The sequence below is a fragment of the Sus scrofa genome, chromosome 6 (genome assembly GCF_000003025.6).
Source record: "Sus scrofa isolate TJ Tabasco breed Duroc chromosome 6, Sscrofa11.1, whole genome shotgun sequence".
Classification (NCBI taxonomy): Eukaryota; Metazoa; Chordata; class Mammalia; order Artiodactyla; family Suidae; genus Sus; species Sus scrofa.
The window spans coordinates 133,693,024-133,714,937 of NC_010448.4; positions in this window are offsets into that span (position 1 = coordinate 133,693,024).

The window sequence follows — 21,914 nt, forward strand, 5'->3', positions numbered from 1 at the left end:
AACTTTTATCTACCTTGCCAAGAGTGTAGAAAATAGATAACATGCTAATGAATATTTGGAAGCAAATCATAAACTATCAAAAACAGTATAAAATTATAAGACTCCATAACCTTTTAAAACTTTAGATTTTGTGTGTGTGTGTGTGTGTGTATGTGTGTCTTTTTGCCTTTTCTAGGGCTGCTCCCATGGCATATGGTGATTCCCAGGCTAGGGGTGTAATCGGAGCCGTGGCCACCAGCCTACGGGAGAGCCACAGCAAAGCCGGATCCTAGCCGCGTCTGCGACCCACAGCAGAGCTCACAGCGATGCCAGATCCTTAACCCACTGAGATAGGCCAGGGATCAAACCCGCAACCTCATAGTTCCTAGTTGGATTCGTTTCTGCTGTGCCACAACGAGAAATCCTCAAAAGTATTTAAATAAACCTATTATCTTATATATAATTATTATTACATAATTAGTAGTTATTAAACCATTTATATCTCCTTAGATCAATTGATTAAACTTTTAAGTATATTGAAATTACAGAAGATTTCATTTAGACATTGATTCTTATTTTTAATATTTGTTTATACACATACATATGCATTTTTCTATGCATTACATCACAGTACCCCCTTTTTATTCTCTAAACAAATACTTACTAAGTTTCATCCATATATTAGGCCTTGTTTAACTGCAGAGGACAAAATGTACCAAAAAATACCTATCATTCTTAAGTTCGAATACTGGAATGGAAAACAGGCTATAAAGAAAAACGAAAGAGGAGTTCCCGTCGTGGCGCAGTGGCTAACGAATCCGACTAGGAACCATGAGGTTGCAGGTTTGATCCCTGGCCTTGCTCAGTGGGTTAAGGATCCAGGTGTTGCTGTGAGCTGTGGTGTAGTTCGCAGATGCAGCTTGGATCCCGAGTTGCTGTGTCTGTGGTGTAGGCTGGCGGCTACAGCTCCAATTAAACCCCTAGCCTGGGAATCTCCATATGCCGCAGGTGCGGCCCTAGAAAAGGCAAAAAGACAAAAAAAAAAAAAAAAAGAAAGAAAAACAAACAAAAAAGCATAAGGTTCGGAGCTCCCATTGTGGCTCAGCAGAAATGAATCTCATTAGTATCCATGGGGACACAGGTTTGATCCCTGGCCTCACTCAATGGGTCAAGGATCCAGCATTGCTGTGAGCTATGGTGTAGGTCACAGATGCGGCTCAGATTCCGCATTGATGTGGCTGTGGCGTAGGCCAGCAGCTGCAGCCTCAATTCGACCACTAGTCTGGGAACCTCCATGTGCTGCAGGTGTGGCCCTAAAAAGACAAAAATGAAAAAGTACAAGATATGTTGATATATTAAAAATGTTATGGATAAAAATAAAGCAGGAAAGGGGAAGAAGGATGGTGCTCACAGGTGTATTTTCAGGTACGTTAGTCAATGGGGCACTCTCACTCTGAATGCAAAGTTCAATGAAAAAAATTTAAGATGGTGAGAAAGTTAGTCATAAGGATACCTGGAAGAATAAAAAACAAAAGGATTGAGGCAGAATGTACAGCAAGTGAAATAGGGAAATTAAACAAAAAGAGTTAAAGTTATTGGAAGACCAGATTATAAACCAATGCAAGAACTTTGGCTTTTGAACTTATTCAAATGGGGAGCATTTAGGGAGAACTGAGAAGAGATGTCAGACACATTCCACATTTCCATCTACTGTGTTATGAGTAGAACCAAATTGTGGGAGAAGAGCAAAGAATTGTGAAAATTATTGCAATCAAGATGTCTCATATTGCTGAAGTTCCTGTCGTGGCTCAGCAGAAGCAAATCTGACTAGCCTCCAGGAGGATGCAGGTTTGATCTCTGCCCTTGCTTAGTGGGTTAAGGATCCAGTGTTGCTGTGAGCTGTGGTCTAGGCCACAGACACGGCTTGGATCTGATGTTGCTGTGGGCTGTGGCTGTGGCCAGTGGCAACAGCTCTGATTTGACCCCTAGCCTGGGAACCTCCATATGCCACGGCATGACCCTAAAAAGTCAAAAAAAGAAAATGACGTATATAAGTTTGGTGGCAGTGGAATGTGAAAAGTGCTCAGATTATAAATCATATTAAAAGTGTAGTATGCAGGATTTACTGGTGGGTTAAATGTAGTATATAAGAAAAAAGTGGAAGCAAGGAAAAAGGCTGAAGTTGTCATGACTGAGATATGGAAGTTGTTTTAAGCCTTGGGGATAAATGGGAACACCAAGAGAATGAGTGTAGGTAGAAAAGAAATCAGGTCAAATGATTTAGCACAGAAATCTTCAGCATTCAAAATTCAATCAGGTGGAGGAGGAGGAGTTACCAGAGCAAAAGACAATCCGTAAAGAAAATAAAATTAAATATCAGAGGAATTGTGCATCCTGGGTCCCAAATGGAAAAAAAAAGTATTTGAAAAGGAGAAAATAATCTGATAAGGTAAATAGTATCAATTGATCAAGTAAGAGGAGGACTGGGAATTGGCCATTGGCTTTGTCAACATAAAGGTCATTCTGAATTTAAAAAGAGCATCCTTGGTCACATGCTAGAGAAAATGAATAGGTCTGCGTCAAGTTTTGCTCTAAATAGCGAGAGAAAATAAGTTTCTGGCTAGAGTTAGAAGTTGTCTCAGAGGAGGGTGAGTAAGGAGGAAAAAGATGATGAAGGCTGAAGAAAGAAACTTGGTAGGTGCTCTTTTTATCAATAGCATGTTTTTAACTAAATATAACATTTCATAGAAATAATCAGTTATTGCAACAAAGACAGTATAATCCATGAATAAGACAGTGTCCAGGTCTATCTTCTCAGATCTTCTGTTTTTTCAGGTGTTACAAACAAAATAATAAATATTAAAAAGAAATTCATATTTTACTTTTAAGTCATACTTATTTCTAGAAAGTGATATAGACCTGAAACAATAGATGGCCATAAGATTCCTGACATGGTGGAGAATAAGCCTTAGCCTGTGATCTGTTACACAACCCCATTTCCCTGGCTAGTACCAGCCTGCCAAACACTGTGCTTACTAATATCATTTAAGTTTTCCCATTGAACTGAGCAGCAATAAAGCTTTTCTTTCTCTTATCAGCTAGACATTTTACATGCAAACTTTGAAATTAGATGTTCTCCAGCCTGGACAGTAACATGATATTTGTCATATCTTTTTAAAATACTGAATTACTCTTCTCCACCACCTATACTCTTATGGTTAAAACTAAAAATGCTTTAAGAATTATAGCTCTTCAATATAATCTTTAAGAATTATAGCTCTTTAACTCTGAAATCTACCAGAATTGTTGTATTATTTTCTGTAACAGTTAAAAAAAAAAACTGTGTAGAAACCAAATATTTTAAGGAATACTTATATAACCAAAACTAATTAATGTCTGGAGGTGCCTGGTGGCTCAGCAGGTTAAGGATTCAGTGCTAGGGTTGGCTTCTGTGGCTAGGGTTGTCACCGTGGCATGGATTTCATCCCTGGCCCAAGAACTTCCTCAAGATGCTGGTGCAGCCACACGCACACATACAAACAGCTAATTAAAATTGGCATACCTTTGCTCAAAATTAATTGATATTATACTGTCATTTCTTGTATATTTTCTCTCCAAAAAATTGACAGGACAAATAATGTAAAAGAAAGATAATATTTATTCTTAGGATAATGACTTCCTGTTTTTATGGAAAACTACAGGAGGTTTACAAAAACTGGGTGAAGTATCTCAAATGATGCAGTATATTAATTCAAGGCTGATTCAATCTCACTTCACTCTCTAGATTCTCATATGTGTTCTCCTCCTACTAAAACATGCTGTAAATTAATATATTTTTTCAAAATTAAATATACTTCAAAATTCTGTTTAAAGAAACTGCCAGAAGGCAAATTCATGGATGCAGGATGGACTAAAGTATTGAAAACAATGCAATCTACTATTCGGTCTGAGATTCAGTCTCTTCACCTATAAAATGAGGACAATTGTAGACTTTTAGAGGTTGTTTGTTATATACATATATTATTATAATATAATATAATACAATACATAGTCTCTTGAAGATTATTTATCTACTATTTGCTGGCCAGCTTGAGATAGCATCCAGACAGCATCAATGCATAGTGGACATTTGACATCTAGCTATTTCTCTTGTTGTATTATTATTGTTATTAAGCTATGAAGGTGTAATGATAAGAATAATTTAGGGAAAATAATTACCATCAACAATTACTTTCCAGTATTTTTTACGCATTTCTATATTCTTCAAGAAAAAAAATGGTCCTCGTAGTTCAGTTTTATCCACCAAAGAAGCTACAAACTCAAATGTTTTATACTTAAAACTAGAAAAATGATGTATTAACTTCTGTATTAGCATTCTTGAGTGTGATTGAAATTGTATAGAACATGAAATTAAATATATTTTGGGGACATTTGTTTTCCTTTTGATATATCTTTGGTAAAATAGGTGAAAAATATATCTAAAATGTAATTATAGAAACACCAAAAGTTCAGAGTGAGAGCAAAAATGAAGATCATTTCACTCAGAAAGCTGAAGTTTGAGGAATTTAACTTTAGAGCTCAACTTAAAGAGAATTTTCATTTCTAGAATTGACTTATAAGAAAATTGTACTCTGAATTACTAAATCATGATACATATAAGATACAATTCACTAGTATGAACAGTGTCAATATTTTCTACCAATGTATACTCTATCATGGTGCTAGTAAATAAGACTTATTTTCCCCTTTTCTTATAACTCTTTGGCTTTTTTAACATATGAAACAGAGATATTCCAATTGTGTTTAACTTCTAAATGTGTACTTTAAATGAATTGTTTTCATTTAAAAATGAACTTAATTTCATACCCAAAACAACTGTATTAAAACTGTGCTTCAGTAAATATATTTTCAATATAATCAGAATCACAGTTTATCATAAACAAAGAGACTGAGTGTTGGTTTGTTGGGATGATTTGGCACTTTGGAGTGTCAGGTAATAACGTAACAATAACACATTAAGGAAATATTTTTATCCTAATCTATCAATTTTTGCTAGTAATTAGTTTTGTCTTGGTGCAATCAAGTGAAGAAAATGGGATGAGAATTAACATCACTTTTGATTGATGAACATTGAAAGTGGTGGCTGTGGTTCCAAATGCTAGTTCCAATTAGTCTGGATATAAAGTTCAGGTTAAATACATGCTTCCAGCGTAATAAAACAGTTTCTACTTACTATCTATTCTTTTTACTGGGATCATTGATCTTTACTATTTTTAAATAGTAAGACTATGTTTTTCTAAATTTTCTTAACTTTTATCAAAATATTTCATTCATCCATTAAGAATATTTATTAAGCTTCTCCCATGTGTCAATTATTATTCTTGGTGCTAGGACACTATAATAAAGAAGAGACAAAATAAATTAATGAATTTGATTACATAAAAAGACCCAACTAATCCAAAGGAAAGAAATTCACTTGAAACAAATAGCATTCCTTGTTCACGAAACAGTGATAAATTTGATAGAGAAAAATGATGCAGGTTAGTAACATTTAAAAAGTCTATCTTGGTGGCAGTTTGCATTTTAAAACAGGGTGGTCAGAGAATTGCACTGAAAAGTTGAGTCTTGAGTCTTGAATAAAGACTTAAAGGAGGTGAGAAAGCACAAGCTTATGGCTACCCGGGGCTGGAGTGTTGCAAGCAGAAAGAAACTTAGCTTCAATGGACCATAAACCAGAGCTTATCTAATATGTCTGATGAGAAATAAGGCGATCTATGCAAGCCTAAAAAGATAAAGGTAAGGAGGGGGTAATGTGTGCAGGGGATGTATGGTAGTGGCGGTGCAATTGTAGGGGCCTTGGAGACTACTGTAATGTTTTACTCAGAATGGGATATTACGCCCTTTGAGGGCTTTAAGAAGAGCAGCAGCATCATATGACTTCCCATCCAAAAGATGACTTTGACATTTGGATTAGTAGGAGACTATAAAGGAACAAGAATGGCAACAAAGACACCAGCTAGTGGCTAGGCCCATAAACCAAGGTGACGAAAGACTGAAACTTGAGCCAGTGTGGTGTGGTGAAGGTGTTGAGAAGTAATCAGACATTGAATACATTTTAAAGCAGATCAAATAAAAATGCTTACACATTAGATGAAGAGTGTGGAAGAAAGAAGTCAAGTGTGAAATGAAGACTTTGTTGGCCTCCGCTACTGGAAGGATAAAAATCTTTCCTGACATGAAAATAAAAAGGGAGAAGCTGGGTTTAAAGAAATGACCATTATTTTAAGTTTGAAATATTATTAAGACATGTAACCAGATGTGTCAAGCACATAATTGGATATCCTCAAATCTAGAGAAGACATTGGGATGAAGAATAAAAATATGGGAATTGCTGGTTAGAGTTAATTTTATTTATTTATTTTTTTAGCCAAAACACTTGTAGATCACCAAAAAATGTGAGTGCAAGTAAGAGAAGAGGTCCAAGAACTGAACCCTGGCCTTGCAATATTTAGAGATGAAGAGAAAGGCACTACCACTGAAAACTAAGGACGATAAGAAAGATCAGAGAAACTGACAGAATCTGCATTCTAGAAGCCAAGAGAAGACATTTCAAGATGGGAGAAATCTCATGTGTCAAATACTGCTCATAGAACAAGTGACATGAAAACCAAAAATTTCTCATTGAATTTTTCACCACATGATCTCAAATGAAGTTGATAAAGGGATTTTCAAATGTAGTTGCATGGATGAAAGCCTAATTAGAAAAAATTCAAGAGAGAATAGAAAGAGAGCACCTAAAGACGGTGCATATAGACAATTACTATATTTCATCAGTTTTAAGATGTACGATTTCATATTTTAAATCTCTGAAATCAGGATGTGTATTAAAATTGATAGCATTTTATGCTTGTTACTACCTAGACAGCTATTCTGATGCAGTTGTCATTGCATGCTTATTCATGAACTTTGTCATAGTTGTTTAAATTTTCATCACTTCCACATAAAAATAAAGCTAAAAATCTCTTTCAATATACATAAATAAAAATTTGAAGTTTTGTGAAAGCTTTGATCTTAGCTTAATTAGCATTTTCCTTTCTTAGGGATACTTACACAAGCTGCATGTTATAATCAATGTGGTTAAATACAATAAATATGTTTATCATGAAGTTTAGCTGTAAGGGGAAAACAAACAAGCAGATAGTTGGAGGAGATAAGGAGGTCAAGAGGAAGTTTGCTTATGGGATTTTGTTTATTGAAGATGGTCAAAATTAGGAAGTTTTGCATGCTGATGGGAACAATGTGATAGAAAGCAAAAATCTGAGGCGGCATGAAATACTTGAAGTGTCTTTCCTGTAGTTCTGAACATGAAAGTAGGTTGCAAAGTGCTCACATCTTTATCATTGGTGCTATGCTGAAATAATTGAGGATCTTTTAGTGTTCACAAAATAGAAGTTGCTCTAAAATCCTTTTGTAGATTACAGATATTAAGATCAATGGTTATATGAGAATAGAACATTCTCATATATTCAAGAAATATCAACCCTTGATCTAAAAGCATTAATTCGCAATACTTCTACACAACTCATTACGTCTACACCCATTCCATATATTATATAGTGGTTATAAATTAGTAATTTCAAATATAAAGGGACTTCAAAAGGAAATGCTTTTGAAGCATTTCTCTTTTACTGAAGTAAGAATTGTATTTAATTAGTATGTTGTTTTTACATTTGTGCATTTATTTTAACCAGAAATCTCTCTGGTTTATGCCCAGCGCACAGGTAGTAAGGTATTTCCAACATAAAAATAGACTTTTATAAATAAAATAAATACACAATAAATTTTATAAATAATATAAATGAGTATTTCTAGAGAAATTAATATTACTTGAAACTATGATAAATGGTATACAAGACTGCTTATAATTAAAAACACCTGCAAAATAAGTATTATAAAATAGCTCTTTTTATAGATAATGAACTTGAAATAAATATAGGGTATATTTCTGTAGAGTAGCAATGGTGTATATGTGTTGGCTCAGTTTTAGAAAGCTCAAAACTCTTTGTAGCTCTTGATTTAGTAATCTATGTTTCCTTTGTATTGATTTATCTCATCTGTTTATTTTCTAATCTTTACTGCTAGATAGTCAAGTATTTATAGAAATGTTAATAGGCGTTAATAAAAAGTTATTGGTCCATATGCTATAATTTTAAAAATATAGGTAGAAAAATATAGTTGATTATTTTGTTTTTTTAATTTTTTTAATTACTCAATGAATTTATTACATTTATAGTTGTACAATGATCATCACAATCCAGTTGTTATTTAAAAAAAATCATAGTTGCAAAAACTAGGTATGGCATAACATGTAATTCTTAAATCATGAGTATATAGTATTCAAAATCTGGGTATAAATTAATATTCATTTTTATCTAATAGTCAGCATTTAAAAGAACATTAATTATTTGAAAGTCATCTTTTTTTGTGTGGTTATATTTTGATATTTTGTTTTGTTCTTAATAAAATAACTATGGATAAATTTGTTTAAATATGGCTTTTCACTGTTATAAAAATGCAAAAGATAAAAATAATATTTTGACTATTTCTTGGCAGCAACTAATCTGGGTTTATTTTTCCTATCCTATATATTTTATCAAACTAGGTATTTTATGAGTGCAGGTTGGTGCACTGTCAGTAAATAATATATCATTAAATGTTCTGAACAAAATAAATTTGAGAAAATCTTTTTACTAATATATGTTTGCTCCAGAATCCTTCTGCTCATCCAGCTAGATAGTCCTTCATGTTTGTGTGGTTCACTGAGCAATGTAATTGTCTTCAGCAGTATTAATTTCCATTAGAAGATATATTCTCAATACAATTGTGGATAGTGCATGTACCACACATCATTCCCTTATCCATCAGGGAGTATGATGGATAGTGTGGAAGTAGTGCTAGAGTGAGGACACAGGATACTTTTTAGGAATGTGGGCTCCAGAATAAAGCTATGTGGGAGAACCTGTCATGGCTGTGGTATAGGTTGCAGACGTGGCTCAGGTCCCGCATTGCTGTGGCTGTGGTATAGGCCAACAGCTACAACTCCAATTCTGCCCCTAGCCTGGGAACCTCCATATGCCATGGGTGCAGCCCTAAAGAGACCAAAAAAAAAAAAAAAAAAAAAAAAGACAGAATAAAGCTATGTGGGCACTACTGTACTGATGACTAGCTATAAGATTATAGGTGAATCATTTGATGTCTCAGCTTTACTTTCCATATCGTAAGTTATGATAATATCTATATCACAGATCATAGACATTTGAGAGTTAAATGAAATGTATTGCTTAATGCATTGCTGGCATACAGTTAAAGTCTAATAAAGGTCGAGACAACAGGGAGTGCCCATTGTGGCTCAGCGGGTTATGAACCCAGCTAGTATCCATAAGAATATGGGTTTGATCCCTGGCCTCTCTTAGTGGGTTAAGGATTTGGCACTGCCGTGAATTGTGGTTAGTTTGCAGATGCAGCTTGGATCTGGTAGGGCTGTGGCTGTGGTGAAGGCTGGCAGTTGCAGTCTTGATTTGACCCCCCACCTCCAGCCCCTCAGCCTGGGAACTTCCATGTGCCTGGGTGCAGCCCTAAGAAGGAAAAAAAAAAAAGAAAGAAAGAAAGATAGAAAAAGAGAGAAAAAGTTGAGAGAACAGATAGAAAGGTCTGGAATGTTCCAAATATGTCTGGATGACCAAAAATTCATAAGTTATCAACTTTAATAGTGTGTGTATGGAGACAGAGAGAGGGAGAGATGGAGAGAGGAGGGAGAGAGAGAATTTTTAAAAATCACGTTTCTGAAAAAAGTTAAGAATTCCATTGTAGCTATGTGCACATTAACTATGATACATCTAAAAATTATCACTAAATTAACTACATTAAATTACAGTAGAAAATATTTTAAATAGAATTGTTGAGATATATTATAAAAAAAATCTAGTAATCTATTTTCTGCATTTTTTAGGGTGAGATGAGGTATATAATTTCCCTTAATGACCCTACTTAGTGGGAAAAAAAAAAGTTTGATTATAGATTTCCAAATAATTAAAGGTCTTAAATGAGCTGCCTAAATGTTCTTATTTGAATGAGCAGTCACACTGTATTACTTTGCTAAACTATACAGTTTTATAAAAGTTTATATGAGCAAGTTTGTACTATACTAATGAAATTGAATGTAATGTTCTGCAATATGAAAACGTGTGCCTACTAGAATAAACATTCTGAAGAAAAGAGATACTTTGTGTAAATCTTGAAACTCATTGTTCTGCAGTATAACTCATGCAGCAACAAGGTCACTGACTAAAAATACTTTCACTCATTTCCATCAACTTGCTATTGCCTCCGGTTTGTGTTTGCTTGTTTGCTTTTTGCTTTGTGGCCAGGAAGATTTAGGAACTAAAGTTGAGATTAGAAAAATCTTTGATTTCGTTAGTTTCAGCAAGAACCCAGATGGGCATATGGTACAGAAATTTAATACAATTGACAAAGGCATCTTTGTATCACGTCTGATCATGAAAAAACAAATCTACACCATTGTTATTGTTTATGTGCCCTGACTGCCTCAGTCAGTCTTTTGCTCCTTGGAAAGAGGATTTTCAGAAGTCACCTCTTTCTTCCATCCAGACACATTTTATCACCTTTGTTCAAATCCTTGTAAGTCCAGGACCTCTCGAGTTATATCAAGCAGGATAAAAATTAAGTGAGTATTTATTTAGAGCTACCACTTATTGAGCATCAGTTTGCAGTATCAGTTTACATATTTTTAGGTATATATTTATGTATGCATACATTTTTATGTATTGGTTTACATATTTTATCTAATCTTTAAAATAATCCTGGAAAGTAGTACAATGTTCTCCCTTATTATAGATGCTGAGATTAAAACTCTTTGTTCAAGTAATCAGCAAAAGCCGCAGAGCTAACATTTGCCATATTTGGGCTATGAGGTCAGTTCTACTTGGCTTTGAAGACTATCCAGGAATCAATGCTGCCTTGCTGGTATTCTGATAAGTTAATTCCTACAAAAGAATTAGTAACTATGATGACTTCGCAAATGACTCTCCCAAGTCATAGTTTTTCTTAAGGAAAACCAATTGCCTAAACAGAAAACATGACCATGGCCAATAGTATAATGCAAAATAAAGGAAAGCGTTTAAATTGTCTGGCTGAAAATCTATTGCTTTATTTATGAGTAGGGATTTTTTAAAATGGCATATTCACAAGTGCACAACCATTGGAAGCTGTTCATTTGAGGGCTAAGCACTCTGTTCAAATAAGATTACCAGAGGTTTTGATTTGGTTGGTTATTGTTGATTTATTTTTCATGAAGAATGAGAAGTATGACTTTTAAAGGAGACCTACATTGCTTGACCCAAACAAAATCATAGTGAGGTAGAAAAATCATTGATCTTGAAGGTGCAACCCTGGCTTGTGTGACTGGGCTATGCATTTCTCGCTGAATGTGTACTTAAATTTCTTTTCAAAAATATGGATATTTTATTTTTAAAGTCATTTGAAATAAAATTTGAGATTATAAAAAATTACCAGTTATTTAATAGATTTCTAATAGTACTATGAACTAAAGTCATCTCTAAAAATCATTTTTTTAATACTTTTGAACAATCAACTGACTCGCTTCTATAATTCAGGAGCAACATGACCATCATTCATCAGGAGTAAGATAAATTGATCAAGACATTTTTGCTATTGCTTTTTGGGTTAAAATAAATTTCAGGTTCTGAGGTGCTAAACTCTAACCCAGATAAAAACAAGCAGTGTGCATTCTACTGCAGATTTCATCACTTAGACTGAGTCATTATGGTTATTGTAATGAGTTTTACTAAATGCACAGAGCTTAGAATATAAAATATGTAACTGTCTTTAGGTATACTGTTTAATGACTTTCTTTTATACATCAATGCAAATGGAAACTTCAATTATATATTCAATCATTAAGATATACAGATCAATAAAAGAAAAGCAGTCTTTATTCTGATTTCCACTTAATATATCCAGAGCATTGCAAATGATTAAAGGCATGCACAGTTGAATGTATTGAGACAGTCTGATTCAGGTAACTGGTGTTCCCTAGAGAAAAACTGAGATTTATTGGAGTAAATTTTTACGTCCCTAAAAAATTCACCATTTCTCAAATTATGTCTTCAGTTCCCAGGTAAAACTGAAATGTCTTATACAACAAGTTCAAGAATTTTGCTTTTATTGTTGCAATTCTTTAAATAAATTATGATTTCTTTAGTGACACTTTTAACATTGAATCAATGAAATCTATTATTTCCAGATCATTATGCACCTTATATTCTGAAGTTGTGTCACATAAACAAATTGTTTTTCTAATCCTTTTAAATTTTTAAGGTATATGAAAAGTTCAATCTAATCTGTACAACATCATCAAATTTTTATTCCCTAACTCTTACTTTATTTGCAAGGAAAACTCAGTTTTCAAGACCCATATTGTTACCTATATAACTGTATCACAGGCCACAAACCAATACATTTGATATTATTATAGTTAACATTTCAGAAAATCATGTCACAAAAACTCTATGAATTAGTCTTGTTTTATTATTTTTTAGTAAGCTTTAGTTAAATGCCATCTTTTCATTTTAGAGTAATTTTTCTAAGTAAAAGGAAATAACTTTGTAAATTATAATAAAGTAAATCATTCTAAGGAATTTATCTACCTGGCTAAGTTACTTTTCTTGTCTAGAATTAGTTTTTATAATGTTAATATTCACACAGCCTCCAAAAAGTGAAGACTCATTAGAAAAACCATTTTACTATTTTTACATACAGTGAGTGCCAGGAATGTTTCTTAAAGGGGATTAAAAGAGAGTGTAAGTCACTAATTTGATTCCAAATTGTAATCTCTTTTTAAGCATTTCCTCATACATTATCTAAACTTTATGATGTATGTAATAATATTGCTATTTTATGGATTTTGAAAGGAAATATACCAGATTTGCCTAAATCAAACAACTTACATGTAGCTAATCTGAGGTTCAAATACATTCTTCTCACTATAGAAATAATATTTCTTTCACCAGACCGAGCAACTAAAATCCAACATTTATTGTGCACCTGTTTTTGATAATCACTCACAAATGCTTTGGGGTATTAAATCTAACCTCACCTCCCCCATATTCACATGCACGTACACACACAAACACACACACACACAAACACATACACATACATGCACATACACACATATAGAGCATTTTACAGATGAAGAAATTGAGCCACAGAGAAATTAAGTAAATTGCATAGCTAGTAAGTGACAAAATTAAAATCAAAGCATACATCATAGAATTCCAAGGGCATACTGAGGAGAAAGAATTCCTGAATCCTATCCCAGTTTCACCACATTATTCCTACCTAGTCCCGTGGTGACAACAGCAAGTGTTTCAAAAGTGCTTGTGTTGTTGTTTAGCTAATTGTGTCTATTTTTACAATTATATCTTCTCTATTCCTATGGACTCTGATTTATTATATTGATTCTCCCCAATATTTTAAAATTGTTTTATATTTCATTAAGCTCTGCCCTTCTCTTTACTAGTTTTTTCTAGGTCTGTATTTGCTTTTAATCAGGTGTATTTTCTTTCTTTCTTCCTTTTTTTTCCCCTGACTGCTTGAGTTGACGCACACCAGACATACAAGTACACATTCTTACAGGTTTTTTTTTTTTTTAACACTAAATATGTTTCTTAACGACTACCTTAGATGGTCCCATAAGTTTTGACAAGAAGCACTTTCATTTCATTCAGCTCTCTGAGTATTTTCAAATTTCCTTAAAACCTTTCTGTGCAAATCAAAGGTTATTTGGTAATATGCTTTTCTAGTTCCCTGAAAACTGAGGTTTTGCAAGCTATTTTTTACTCTATGATTTTATTTTTTAAATTTATTTTAATTATATTACATGTTATAATTATAATATATATTATACATTATATTGTATATATGTATAATTTTATTATACATGCATATATTTTTATTGATATGTGAGAACTCACTCCATTTTTGAATTTTTGAAATCTGTAGAAACTTTCTTTTGTGATGATGCATAATAAATTTTCTATTAGTAATCTATATATTCTTTAAAGCAATGCATATTCTGCAGTGATGTCAGCAGAATTATAGAATAGGAAGCCCCAGACTTCATTCCCCCACACAGACACTGACTTAATAACAATATACAGTCCAAAAAGCCTTTATGAGACCTTCAGAAGCCAGTTAAGAAATCACAATACCCCAGGTAAATGAGAAGGCAAGAACAGTTGTATCGAAAGAAGTGGGAAAAATTATTGAATTCAATATGTGACAGCCTTTTTCCCCTAAGCCCTCCCAACTCAATGCAATCAAAAGAAAATACTCTACTCATAACTTTTAACTTGAGGTGGGAATGTGGGGGTGGAGAATGGAACATATATCCAAGGTTTCAGCTTTTACTGGGGGTTGCCCAAGAAACTGTTTTTTGTCTCACCTGACATGGAGTGCTGACAGGGAATTGCATACTTTGGATGACTGGAGACCATTAAGAACAAAGAAAAGCTAAGCATTGGAGAACATGCAGTAAGACAAATAGGCACAAAAGGGAGCATGAGATTATAAACTCCTGATAAAGAAACAAGTAAACTTCTCTAACTGTAAATTTATATGCACAAACCCAGTAAAGAAACAACTCAGAAAAGTTTGGAAATGGCCCAAGAATCTTTAGCCAGGCTGAGGTGTGAAGTTCTTTCCATATATAAAGCTAGTATTTAAAGTTGCGAGAGATGGATTTTTTATTTTTTAAAATGCTCAAATCTCAGCAAAAAAAATAAAAAAAAAATGAGGTATATGAATAAATAGCAAAACATGGTCCAAAGGAACAAAATAAATCTCCAAAAACTGACCCTAAAGTAAAGGAAATCTATGAATTATCTGACAAAGACTTCAAAATAACTATCTTAAATGAATTAAATGAGCTAAAGAAAACACGTGCAGTAATTAAATACAATCTGGAAAATAATGTATGAACAAATTGAGCATATCAATAAAAATTGAAATTATAAAAAAGAAAAAAACTAGAAATTCTGGAGCTAAAGAATACAATAATTGAATAATTCACTAGGGGGATTCAATATCAGACTTCATAAAACAGAAGAAAGAATGAACAAACTTGAAGATAGGTGATTTGAAGCTATAAAATCAGAGGGGGAAAAAAGAGAGAGAGAACAACAAAAGGATTTATGGTAAAAACAAAATCAGGGGCAAATATATACATGATGGGAATACCAGAAGGAAAAAAGTAAAAGAAAAGGGGAAAGGTTATTTGGAAAAATAATGACTGAAAATTTTTTGACTCTAAGGAAGAAATGGGCATCCAAATTCAAGGAGCTCAAAATAATTTAACTAAGAGTTCCACACCAAAAACATGATAATAAAGCTGCCAAGATTCAAAGAGAGAGTCTTGAAATATTCAAGAGAAAAGTGACTCACTATGTACAAAAGAGCTCACATATCCAACAAATTGGATAACCTAGAAAGAATGGATACATTTATAGAAAAATGCAACTTACAAAGAATGAATATTAAAGAAATTTTAAAAATCTGAACAGATTTATAACTAGTAAAGAGATTTAATTGGTAATAAAAACCTCTCAAGAGAACTCTTCCAAAGAAAGTCTCAGGAGCAGATGTCTTGCCTGGAGAATTCTATCAAACTTTTAAAGAAGATTTAATATCAATCCTCAAACTGTCCCAAAAAATCAAAGAGGACACTTCCAAACTTATTATATGAGGCCAGCATTTCCCTGACTGCAAGAAAAGAAAACTATAGACCAATATCCCCAATAAATACTGATGTAGAAATCTTCAGAAAAAAATACTTGCAAATTCAATTCAAAAGCACATTAAAAAGATTACACACCATGACCAAATGGGATTTATTCTTGGAATGCATGGATGCTTCAACATACAAAAGTCAATCAATGTGATATGACAAATTAACAAAATGAAGAACAAAAGTACATGATGATTTCAACTGATGCAGAAAAGGCAGTTGATGAAATTCAACAGTCTTTCATGATAAAAAGAAATCAACAAGCTAGGATTTGAAAGAAGTTACCTCATCATAATAAAAGTCATATACAAAACCCCTGCAGATAACATCATACTCAAATTTAATAACTTAAAACTTTTCCTATAAGATCAGGAACAAGACAAGAATGCCTACTCTCACCACATCTACGTTTCATAATGCTGGAATTCCTAGTCTGAGTAATTAGAAAGAAAAAGAAATAAAAAAAATATCCAAATTGGAAAGGAAGAAGTAAAATTATATCTGTTTGTGATGACATAATTTTACAAGTAGAAAATCCTAAAGAATAGGCACACACTATAATGTGCTCGTATGCATGCACACAAATTATGAGAACTAATAAATGCATTCAGCAATGATGCAAGATACAAAATCAACACCCCAAAGCAGTGGTATTTCTATGCATTAACAAAGAACAAACTGAAAAAAAAAATTAAGAAAAGTGCCTTTGAAATAACATCAAAAAGAATAAAATACTTATAGGTAAACTTAACCCAGAAGGTGAAAGAGCAATACATTGAAAACTATAAAACTTTACTGAAAGAAAGAAGACACAAATAGAAACACATCCAATAATCAATGACCAGAGGCTTAAAGTTTTTAAAATGTCCATACTACCTACAAAAATTTACCTAGGGACTTACTGCAATTTTATACAAAATTCCAGATGGTGTTTTTTACAGAGAGAGAGAAAAAAATCCTAATATTTGTATAATCTCCAAAAACTTCTGGTGGCCAAAACAACATTGAGAAAGATAAACAAAGTTAGAGGCTCCAGACTTCCTGATTTCAACACATACTACAATGCAATAGTAATCAAAATAGTATGGTACTTGCATAAAGACAGATGTATAAAATAATGGAAGAAAAGAGAGAGCTCAGCAATAAACCCTTGCATTTATTCTCAGTTGATTTCAGACAAAATAAAGACAAGTCTCCTCAACTCAACAAATGGTATTGGGAAAACAATGTCTAATATGCTAAAGAATAAAGCTGGGTACCAACCCTAACACCATATACAAAAAGTAATTCAAAATCCAAGTTCCTATTGTGCTTCAGTGCGTTAAGGACACAAAGTTGTCTCTGTGAGGATGTGGGTTTTATCTCTGGTCTTGCTCAGTGGGTTAAGTAACCTGGTGTAGGTCACAGATGTGGCTCAGATCTGGTGTTGCTGTGGCTGTGGCATAGAACACAGCTGCAGCTCCAATTTGACCCCTGGCCCAGAAACTTCCATATGTCATGGATGTGGCCATAAAAAGAAAAACAATCAAAATGGATTAAAGACATAAATATAAGATCAGAAATCATAAAATTTCTAGAAGAAAACATAGGGGAAACATTTCATGAAATTGGATGTAGCAATGATTTCTTGGTTATGATACCAAAAGCACAGAGAACAAAAGCAAAAATAGACAAATGAGATTAGTCAAACTCAAATCCCTCTGCATAGTAAAGAAAACAATGAAAAGAATGAAATGACCTCCTACAAAATGGGAGAAAATATTTGTTAGCCATATATATGATAAGGAATTAATATCCAGAAAATAGCAAGTGTTATGGAATATTTGGAGATATATTGGAACACTCATGCATTACTGGTGGGGATGTAAAATGATGTAGCCACTATGAAAAACAGTATGAAGATTCCTTGAAAAATAAAAAATAAAATTATCATATCATCCAGCAATTACACTTCTTCGTATATATAATTTCCATCAGAATTGAAAATGGGAAATATTTTTTTCCCACAGTTTTGAAATCAGGGAATACCTTAAAGAGATATTAGAACACTCAAGTTCATTGCAAGACTATGCAAAATAACCAAGAGGTGGAAGGAACCTCAGTATCCATGGACAGATGAATGTATAACTAGACTGTTATAAAATGGAATATTTGTCAATATTTCTTTCTCTCTTTTTTTTGGTGTCTTTTGTTTTTTTAGGGCCGCACCCATGGCATATGGAAGTTCCCAGGCTAGGGGTCAAATCCGTGCTACAGCTGCCGGCCTACACCACAGACACAGCAACTAGGGATCTGAACCCTGCCTGCAACCTACACCACAGCTTACCACAATGCTGGATCCTTAACCCACCGAGCAAGGTCAGCGATCAAATCCCTATCCTCATGGATACAAATGGGGTTCTCTAACCACTGAGCCATGATAGGAACTCCAAGTCAATCTTTAAGACGGAAACCCTGTCATATGCTACACCATAGACTCACCCTGAGTACATTATGCCAGGTGAAATAATTCAGTCATAAAAAATGAATACTTCATGATTCTACCTATATGAAGATTCTAAAGTAGTCAAACTTCTAGGAGAAAAAGGAAATATATTGTCAGATGCTTGGAGAAGTAGGAACAGAGTAATTGTTATTCCATAGGTATTGAGTGTTAGTATTGCAAAATGAAAAATTTCTAGATTATTTGATGCACAAGCATGTGCATAAGGTTAGCTCTGTAATGTATAGTTAAAAATGGTCAAGATGGTAGGATTTCCCATCGTGGCATAGTGGAAACGAATCCAACTAGGAACCATAAGATTGTGCGTTCGATTTCTGGCCTTGCTTAGTGGGTTAAGGATTTGGCATTGCTGTGAGCTGTGTTGTAGGTCACAGATTCGGCTTGGATCTTGCGTTGCTGTGGCTGTGGCATAGGCCGGCAGTTGTAGCTCCCATTGGACCCCTAGCTGGGGAGCCTCCATATGCCACGGGTACAGCCCTAAAGAGCAGAAAAAAAAAATTTAAAAATGGTCAGGATGGTAAATTTTATTTTAAATGTTTTTATTGCAATAAAATAAATAATGCAATTTAAGAAATGTATATTTTGAAAATTCTTTGTTAAATATAGAAATTACAGGGGTTTTTTAATGTCTATTTTTCTAATAGTGGTTTTGTGTAGCATAAGGATAAATTATGAATCATGTGAAAATATCCATTATTTATACCTGATTAATCCCTCAGTATTTCTTTGACCAAGATTGCTCTTTATCTTTTATCATGTTCTATCGCTTTAAGTATTTCTACTAACAACAATTTAAGAGCAATCACAACAATGATTGCTCTTAAATATTACCTCAAATATCTACCTTTTTACTCCATATGTTTTCAAACTGTATTATTTTATATTAAAGGTAGAAAACATAGTATTTTAAATAATGTTTTACAAATAAATTTTCTGTATTTTTAATGATAATTTAATCTATTTATTGTTTTTCTAATTGCTCTTATATCAATACTTTTCTTATCATCTAACATTTTGACAACTCCTTCCTTCTTATTTTTTTCTCTTTATCTTTACCTTTTATTACCTAGGTTAAAATGTATTATTCTTATTCTATGTGTTATATAGTACATGTTATTTGTAGTATGTTATTGCTTATATATTATTACTTCTATTTTTAAACAACATGTTCCTTTAAATAGTGGAGATACAGAACTTATTGTTCTAAAATTTATGGATTCCATGCTTATTCTTTAACCACTGTTCCTCTTATTTACATTTCTGTTGGAATCACCTGAAATGTGGTTTCAGAATTCTTTTCTTAACACTGCTGCCCCTTTTGTTCTTTCCGGAACACTTCTAAGACTTCCCTAATAACATCTACTTTTTCTTCAAGCAAGGTATATTTTTCTTTCATAGTACAGTAGGTTGATTACTGTTCCCAATTCTTCACTCCCTCCCTATAATAGAATCGTACATCTAAGTCTTGTGTTCCATGGCTTTGCACTGCCTAAAACTGCAATAGGCACAGTATTATGGCCATCATACTGAATTTCAGCATAGAGATTTTCTTCAGTCATTGGAATGTGAGTATATACAAAAGAAGCCAAGAATTGAATTGTGCTTATTTGTTTCGGCTTGTCCTTCTGTGACTCTGCCAACAAGTTTGAAGTCCAGAATGAGCAGACACGTGTGAGAAAAATAAAATGTAATTGTTTTTAACCTTTGAAATTTTAAGACTTTTAGAATAACTAATAACAGTAGATGCAGTATTCATTCTTCTATTAGGTCCACTCAGTTATTTTATAGTTAATTTTAATATAAAATATTCAGTATGTAAAAACATGTATATTTTAATATATGATAGTGATTATTCGAGAAGTCACCACCACACTTAAAAAAATGTCAGCTAAAACCAGTAAAACTTCCTTTTATACCTTTCTGAAAGGTATAAAACTCTGTTTCTCTCCTATCCTGGGTTTTGTGTTTATTATTTTATTGCTTAACTTTAGAATATTATTGTATATGTCTATAAATAATGCATATTATATAGGCATGTCTCCATGCAATTTTTAGATTTACTGTATTGTTTTCAGTACCTTTATTAGATTTAATTCACAATTTTAATTGATTTGATAGCAGTTGTATTAGTTGCTAAGTACAGCTCTAAAAAGCCGTCAACCTCCTCTTTATTCTCTGTACTGAAATTTAGAGAAAAAAACTAACTCTTTAATCTCATCATGCCTGAAATAAGTAGTCAAAAAGACACTTATTTTTTGTATAAATTAAAAAACTCTTCTTAAGGTGTTGTTCTCTTGATATCAGAATTTAGGATTTTAATGGCCTGATTATAATTACAGACATTTGTTCCATTTTACTTACGAATGATGAATGATTCAAAAGGCAATCTATTGAATTCAAATTTTTCTAATCTATTTTTAAATTATAAAACTCTGAAGCAGTAATTTAGAATAACAAAGAAAAGATCATTTTGTATCCCAGATTCCTCTTTTACTTAATTAGAATTGTTTTTAACAATAATGATTGGGAATAAGGTAATCTGCTTAACAGAATATTGCGTAAATACTTTATTGAATATGTTTTTGAAAAAAAGTAATATTATGTTGCGCAAAATTACAAGAACAAATTTGCATCCATGGTGTACATTTCCAAATTATGCAGTGTCTTACTTTGTTATATATTAATGTAAATATGTAGTTTGATTTAGAGGTTTTCTTAGGTGAAGCATGTAAACTTGAAATCAAAATGAAAAGAGATAGAGTTTTATTTTTTCATATACATATATATATATATATATATATATATTATTTTTTTGTGTGTGGCTGCACCCATGGCATATGGAAATTCCCAGGCCAAGGATCAAATCCGAGCCTCAGCTGTGACATATGCCACAGTTGCGGCAGTGTCAGATTCTTAACCTGCTGCACCACAGTAGGAACTCCTTTCTTTTTAAATCTAAAGAAATCATTATATCATGTCAGCAAATTAATTTGTCAATATTCTGTTATCTTTTAATAGCAATAGATAACATATGTAATTATAACATGACATAGTGCACATACATATAACTTATACAACATGTATGCTTTCTAAATAAAATATGTTTTAATTACAACATAACAAATTGCAACATATAACCCAGCTGATAAGGTTCTTTATTGTATTTGCAATGGAGAAAGAAAGGTTCTACAGAATAAGGACAGTATAGTGTTTTTTGCGAGTTTCAGGATGCATTTTTCTCCTGATTATTGGCATTTTAGTTTGTGTACTCCACAGCTTAGCATCAGCCAACAGAGAAAATGGTGATGAGCACTATTTAAGACATGAAATTTGCAAACATCCTTTGAAAGGGACTGGAGAGTGCTCTGTTGTTTGCTACTTTATTTGGGCCTTGCTTTGGGTTTTTAATATGAGGCAGTACTAAAAGATACATGGATTTTTTCAAAGATAGTTATTACCTTATTAAGGTAAACCATCTTCCCTGCCAGCAGATGATATTTTACAGAAAAAACACAAAATCCTATAAACTTCACGGTTGGAGTCTAG